This window comes from Myotis davidii, unplaced genomic scaffold (assembly GCF_000327345.1).
Source record: "Myotis davidii unplaced genomic scaffold, ASM32734v1 scaffold6331, whole genome shotgun sequence".
Taxonomy (NCBI): Eukaryota; Metazoa; Chordata; class Mammalia; order Chiroptera; family Vespertilionidae; genus Myotis; species Myotis davidii.
In genome coordinates this window covers 6213-14000 of record NW_006282556.1, presented here as the reverse complement: position 1 = coordinate 14000, position 7788 = coordinate 6213, and the positions used below count along the sequence as shown (strand labels likewise).

The 7788-nt window shown below is 46.4% G+C and overlaps 1 pseudogene; it reads left to right on the top strand.

The window, feature by feature from the left end:
• The first annotated feature begins 850 nt into the window (after positions 1 to 850).
• On the top strand, positions 851 to 4428 carry LOC102756157 (annotated as a pseudogene).
• The last annotated feature ends 3360 nt before the right edge of the window (positions 4429 to 7788 follow it).

Below are 7788 nucleotides of genomic sequence, written 5' to 3'. Positions count from 1 at the left end.
CCCTTTGCCCATTCATGCTTCCTCCCTTTCTTTGCCCTGTTTGACCCAAGAACATTTCTGAATAAACTTCCTAACTCTATTCTCCATCTCAGAACCCGATTTCAGGGAACCCAACCTACAGTAATTCCTACAGGACCTTGAGATCATGTGGCGGTCCCAGTAACCAGGCTTCCTTTGTGTTTGCAGGCTGGGCAAGCCCTGGTGGACAGAGATGCAGGACACTCTAAGGCATAAGAAACGAAAGCATAAGGAAGAAAAGCATAAGAAAGATCAGCTGATCACCAGCAATCGGTAAAGGGGGAGACAAAGACTTTGCTCAAGCTGACCCAGGCCCAGGGCTGACTCCTAGAGGCTGGGCCAGAAGTGGGGTGGGGTGGGGTGAGGCTGGAGGCAGAGACAGACAGAACAGGAAGAAGCCAAGAAAACACAGCAGCCAAAGGGAGACTGTTTGTTTCTTTGTTTCTTTATTTCTTTGTTTGGTGAAAACAAAATGATGTCGCTCCTCTATTTAAAGCCTTCTGCTAGATGATAAAGAAATGAATAAGTGAAAAAAAGTGAGTGGGAAAGCAACAACCAGGAGGAGGTTTCAAAGACAAGGAGAGAGAGCTTAGTGGGGGAAGGCCACCCTCACTCACCCTCCACACATATAAACACCCATGTACACAGCCCAGCTGAGGGGAAGCCTTGGGAAGAGGAGAATGCATCTTCCTCTGGGGCATTTGGTATATTTCGACTTGTGACTGCAAAGTGCACTTATGCCCTGGTTCTGACTCTCTGCCTCACCTGGCATGGCAGGGAACGGCTCTTAGGCTTAGGTGGAGCCATTCCTCGGGGAACTAGCATTCTCCTCAGACCCACAGTGTGTTAGGCTCAGGACCAATGACACAGACCCAACACCTAGGAATTAAGCCAGGAGGGACACAGGCCCAGGTGATCAAGGCATGAATCATTGTGCCTGGGATCAGCGTGAATGCTCTGATGGCCTATCTGAGTCCGTTCAAGGACCTGAGCTGAGTTATGGAAGGTGAAAGATCTTAGCTGGGCCTCGAGTGGGTAGATTCCTGGCAGAGGTAGAGGCTCTGATCTCATCTCCTTTGAGGAATGGAAGGAGGCCAGGGACCAGAAACACTGCTGCTCAAGTGTGGACCATGGACCAGCAGTGTCAGCATCAGCATCACCTGAGAGCTCATTACAAATGCAAATCTCAAGCCCCAATAGAGACCTGCTCAATCAGAAACTATGGGGTGAACCCAAGAACCTGTGTTTTGACAAGGCCTTTGATCAGCATTGGATTAGAAGTGAGTGAGTAGGGAGATTTGGGCTCCCTCCCATTGCTTAACCACCAGGCAGACAGTCCATGGCTAGATTAGTGCTTTTATTATTGAAAAAGAATTTTTATTATGAAAAGTTGCAAACAACAAAGAAAAAGAGTCCAATGAACTACCACTTACTGGTACTCATTACTCAACTTTAACAACCATTTTCCCAAATCTGTTTCAATTACAGTGGAGCCTTGACTTATGAGTTTAATTCGTTCCGTGACGGAGCTCGTAGCTTAAAGTGAACGAGTGAGACACATGATGCTGGGCTGATGTTGTGGCGTACACTGTGACGTTCGCTGCGCCAACTAGCGGTGGGGTATCTGAAGCTGGCTCGTAAACCGAATTTTAGCTCACAACTCAAAGCTCGTATCTCGAATAACTCGTTAATCCGGACACTCATAAGTCAAGGCCCCACTGTATTTATTTTCCCCTTCTTTTGTTATTATAGTATTTTATTTTATTTTTTTAAACTAGAGGCTTGGTGCATGAAATTCGTGCACAGAGGGGGATGTCCCTCAGCCCGGCCTGCACCTTCTCCAATCTGGGACCCCTCAGGGGATGTCTGACGGCCAGTTTAGGCCTGATCCCTGTGAAACTGGCAGTCGGACATCCCCCTCACAATTTGGGACCTCTGGCTCCTAATCACTTGCCTGCCTGCCTGCCTGATTGCCCCTAACCCCTCTGCCTGACTGCCTGGTCACCCCTAACCCCTCTGCCTGCCTACCTGTCGTCCCTAACTGCCTCTGCCTGCCAGCCTGATCGCCCCTACCCCCTCTGCATGCCTGCCTGATCACCCCTAACCCCTCTGCCTGCCTGCCTGTCGCCCCTAACTGCGTCTGCCTGCTGGCCTGATTGCCTCTAACTGCCCCACTGCCAGCCTGATCACCCCTACCTTTGCCCCCCTGCCGGCCTGATCACACCAAACTGTCTATGTCTCTGCCCCCGGCCTAAACCACAGTCTGGCCTCCCTCTGTGGGAGGCAACCTGGCAGACCAGGGGAAGGCACTGGCCCCATTCCCCCACTGCTGCTGCCACTGCCAGCCTGAGCCTGGGCCCTTTGCAGCTGCTGTGGCTTTGTAGAGAAGGACATCTGGAAGGTCGTCCAGAAGACATTTGCTCTAATTTGCATATTACCTTTTTATTAGTGTAGACACTTTTATTTTATTGTATGTAGTGTATACCTCAATTAAGTTTTTGTTTTGTTTTGGTTTGAGTTTTTATTGATTTCAGAGAGAAAGGGAGAGGAAGAGAGAGATAGAAACATCAATGATGAGAGAGAATCATTGATCAACTGCCTCCTGCATGCCCCCTACTGGGAATCGAGCCCACATCATGGGAAAGTGCCTTTAACTGGAATCAAACCCAGGACCCTTCAGTCTGCAGGCCAACCCTCTATTCATCGAGCCAAATAAGATAGGGCATTATTATAGTATTTTAAATGCAAGATACCAGGTGATCTTAACCGTATATATTTTGTGACACATTTTGAAGAATATAAACGAAGACTTTTTCTCTCATAACCACAATGCCACTATCATATCCAACGTTTACAATAAGTCATTTTCATATCATCTAATACCCATTCTGCATTCAATATGCTCAATTGTCAAAAATGTGTTCTTACAGTAGGCTTGTTCTAATCAGGATCCAAACAAAGTCCATTTGTTGTGTTTCGTTTGTTATGTCTCACAAATCTGATTTAAATCTCTTTCCACCTATATGTTCCTGTCTTATTAACATCCACTGTGTGCAAAGTACCATACCAGTAACAACCAGGCATGAGTTGTGCCTCCAAAGGGTTTCCGGTCATAAGTAATCAATGTCTATAATCTTAGTCCTGATCTCTTACATAACACATTACCATGTGCTGTCACAGACATGATCTCAGCTGGGTGATAATATTGCTCACAACTTACACACACAGAAGCTGACATCCCAGGAACCTGCTCTATACCAACCAGGAACCTGGGGAAAGTCTCTGTAATATCTCTGTAAGTGTTATTGTGGTTATCATTAATATCATCATATAGATTGCGTTAACTGTTGAAAAGTAGGACCTTTAAAAATAATAACTTTCCTACTTTATTGTTCTTAATACTATTATTATTTTCATCATCACCATTCTAGAAACAGTTAATTATCTGCAGTCATATATTAAGCCGTCAGCATACATTAGGTCACTTATTACTCACAACTCTATGAGATGGTGCTATTGTTACTTTTTCCTACAAATAAGAAAAGTGAGGCGTTCTGGAGGCACCATTGCTGCTGCTCTCAAGACCGCAGAGGCCACTGCTGACACCAGGAAGAGCCAGAGCCAAGGCCCACAGGAGGGAAGAGGTGAAGGAGGAGCTTGTCAGTATTTAAACAGACCACACAATGAGTGAGTACAAGCTAGTGGTCCTTGGTTCAGGAGGCGTGGGGAAGTCTGCTCTGACAATTCAGTTTGTTTAGAAATTTTTGCTAAAAAATATGACCCAACAGTAGAAGATTCCTACAGAAAGAAAGTTGAAGTAGATTGCCAACAGTATATGCTCGAAATCCTGGACACGGCAGGAACAGGGCAATTTACAGCAATGAGAGATTTGCATAGAAAGAATGGCCAAGGGTTTTCACTAGTATATTCTATTACAGCTCAGTCCACATTTAATGACTTACAGGACCTGAGGGAACAGATTTTACGGGTTAAGGACACAGAAGATGTTCCAGTGATTTGGGTTGGCAATAAATGTGACATGGAAGATGAGCAAGTAGTTGGCAAAGGACAGGGTCAGAATTTAGCAAGACAGTGTGTAACTGTGCCTTTTTGGAATCTTCTGCAAAGTCAAAGATCAATATTACTGACATATTTTATGACCTAGTCAGGCAGATCAATAGAAAGACACCAGTTGAAAAGAAGAAGCCTAAAAAGAAATCCTGTCTGCTGCTTTAGGCCCACAGTGAGCAGCAGCTCTGAGCCGGATTACAGGAATGAAGAACTGGTGCCTAATTGGAAAGTGCCAGCATTCCAGACTGCAAAAATTAAATCCGAAGCAGCTTCTCCTGTTTTATATATTATGTGAAGAATTTAGATCTTATATTGGTTTGCACAAGATCCCTGGAGAGAAGAAAATTGCTCTGTGTATGCCTCTCAGAAAATAAGACGATAGTATTTCTCCTTTGCAATAGCAGTTATAACAGGTGTGACTCTAATATGATTATACAAAAGAGCATGGGTGCATTTCAGAAGTTAGATATTGCTACTATAATCAAATGATTTCATTTTGACCTTTCTATCATGATTCCTCCCGACAGGCACTAAACGTTGAACCATGATACATTATGTCTATAATGATATAGATGATGAAATTTCCCCTCAAACTCATTACAGCAGATAACTTTTTTGAGTCATTGACTTCATTTTATATTTAAAAATTATGAAATATCATTCTCTCATTATATTCTAAGTAAAATTGTTTGTGCATAATGCTTTGGGAAAAGGGTCTTTTACGGGGAAAAAACTAGGATGACTGATTCCTATGGTTTTCAAAGCTAAAATATATAATATACTAAACCAAATCTAATAATGCTTCATGTGTTTCACTGTCAGATTAACTACAGCTTTTATCATTTTATAAATGATAAAGTTTAAGTACATTTTCCAAAAAAAAGTAAGAAAACTGAGATTAGGGAGTGTCAATGACTTGCTCAGGGATCCACAGAGAGCGGAGGGGCTACGATTCAAACCCAAATCCCTCTGTGATATGTTTGAGCTTGCAGCCACTCTATTAGCTATGCAGTGCACAGCTTAGGGTGGGATATTCAGTACATACTCAGGGGGCTTGTGTAGAGTAATTAATTCAATGTCTACTTCTCTCTGTAATCCCCAGAGTTCACTTCCCCATGGGTGGCTCCTACCCCTGGAACAAATCCAACAGGAACCCCAGAACACAGGGCCTGTGAGAGTGGCTCTTTCTCTCCAGGACACCTCCGGACCTAGCCAGCCTCTAAGAAGGAAATCCCAGGAACTACTCCTGTGTGGTCAGTTTGAGGCCATGGGGCCTGGCTGTTCTCTGGTGGATGCTGGGAAGTGCTGCCCAGTTCCCTTTCAGGAAAGATGTGACCCAGTTCCTGGGAGTGCTGCTAGCTACAGGAATGGCCTCTGTCAATGTACACAAGGTCACCTCCTCTCCTTGGGGTGGCTGGCATCCAGTGACTGACTGGTGTAGTGGTATAAAGCACCTTCTCCCATTCTCCCAGTATGGAACAGCCTGGAGGGTCATCCCCACATCAGAAGTCCCACAGTCAGCTGTGTCCCTTGTGATTATATCACAGCCCCGCTTGTCCCTCTGCCCATTCCGGCTTCCTCCCTTTCTTTGCCCTGCTTGACCCAAGAACATTTCTGAATAAACTTCCTAACACTATTCTGCATCTCAAAACCCGATTTCAGGGAACCCAACCTACAGTAGTTCCTACAGGACCTTGAGATCATGTGGGGGTCCCAAGTAACCAGGCTTTTTTTGTGTTTCCAGGCTGAGCTCGCCTCCGAGAAGTGCAGAGGTGAAAGAGAAGCAGGACATACAAAAGTATAAGAAAGGAAAGCATAAGAAACATCAGCTGATCACCAGCAATCGGTAAAGGGGGAGACAAAGACTTTGCTCAAGCTGACCCAGGCCCAGGGCTGACTCCTAGAGGCTGGGCCAGAAGTGGGGTGGGGTGGGGTGAGGCTGGAGGCAGAGACAGACAGAACAGGAAGAAGCCAGGAAAACACAGCAGCCAGAGGGAGACGGTTTGTTTCTTTGTTTGGTGAAAACAAAATGATGTCGCTCCTCTATTTAAAGCCTTCTGCTAGAAGATAAGGAAATGAATAAGTGAAAAAAAGTGAGTGGGAAAGCAACAACCACGAGGAGGTGACAAAGACAAGGAGAGAGAGCTTTGGGGGGGAGGAGGGGATCAGGGCGGGAAGATCACCCTCACTCACCCTTCACATATGTAAACACCCATGTACACAGCCCAGCTGAGGGGAAACCTTGAGAATGCACCTTCCTCTGGGGCATTTGGTATATTTCGACTTGTGACAGCAAAGTGCACTTAGACCCTGGTTCTGACTGCTCTGCCTCACCTGGCATGGCAGGGAATGGTTCCTAGGCTTAGGAGGAGCCATTCTTCAGGGAACGATCAATACCTCAGACCCACAGTGTGTTAGGCTCAGGACCAATGACACAGACCCAACACCTAGGAATTAAGCCAGGAAGAACACAGGCCCAGGTGACCAAAGGCATGAATCCTTGTGCCTGGAATCAGCCTGAATGCTCTGATGGCATATTTGAGTCCGTCCAAGGACCTGACCTGAGTTATGAAAGGTGGGAGGGCTTAGCTGGGCCGAGAGTGGGTAGATTCCTGGCAGAGGTAGAGGCTCTGATCTCTGCTCCTTTGAGGAATGGAAGGAGGCCAGGGACCAGGAACACTGCTACTCAAGTGTGGACCATGGACCAGCAGTGTCAGCATCAGCATCACCTGAGAGCTCATTACAAATGCAAATCTCAAGCCCCAATCCAGACCTGCTCAATCAGAATCTGTGTTTTGACAAGGCCTCTGAGCAGCACTGGATCAGAAGTGAGTGAGCAGGGAGAGTGGCAGAGGTGGGATTGGAGCTCAGGGGTGGCAGGCATTTGGGAGGACAAAGAGGCATTGGGCCATGTTAATAACTTCTGCTTCTACCTGAAAAGCAATAAAGAAATATTTCAGGGTTTCAGTAGCTAAGTGATGAGTGAGGTTCAAATTGAAGACCAGCTGCTGTGTAGAAATGGCCTATAGAAGAACAAGAGAAGAAGAGGACACCTTTAAGGGGAGCATGCAGTGGTTCGAGAGACAGATTCCAGGGCCTTAGCAGGAGGTGGAGGCTGTGGAGGTGGAGAGAAGGGACTAGAAAGGAGAGCTATACTAGAGCCAGTGACAAGGTGGCCAATCAACTCTCAGAGGGAGCCAGAAGGAGCCAGGACTACATCCCAGTTCCTGCATGGATGGAGGGGTGCATGGGGGCCCTCACAAAGTCAGGGTCTATAAGAGAACATCAGATGAAGGCAATGAATTCCAATTCAGATGGGTTGAAATTAAGTGGGGATGTCACATAGATAGCCCCAACTTCTTCCAAGATCTCAGGGAGAATGACCAACTCTGTGTCTAGGAAGCCAAGTGCAACGATCACTAAGATGGTCCCAGGTGGAGGACAGATGCGTGATGGCCCATCTCCACCCCACTGGCAGAGATCAGAATCAGGTACTTTGAAGGGGCCAGACTGGGAGCATCATTAATTGAGACAGGGGTGAGATGGATATGGAAGGCCATCCCCTCCATGCTCCTGCCTCTGGGGTGAGCCATGGCAAAATTCACAACTAGAGAGGCCTCGCTCCATGCAAGAGCTTCCACACCTAGAACCTGGCAAGATCTCTGGTTCCCTCCCTCCCAGGCTCAGGGAATGAGGATG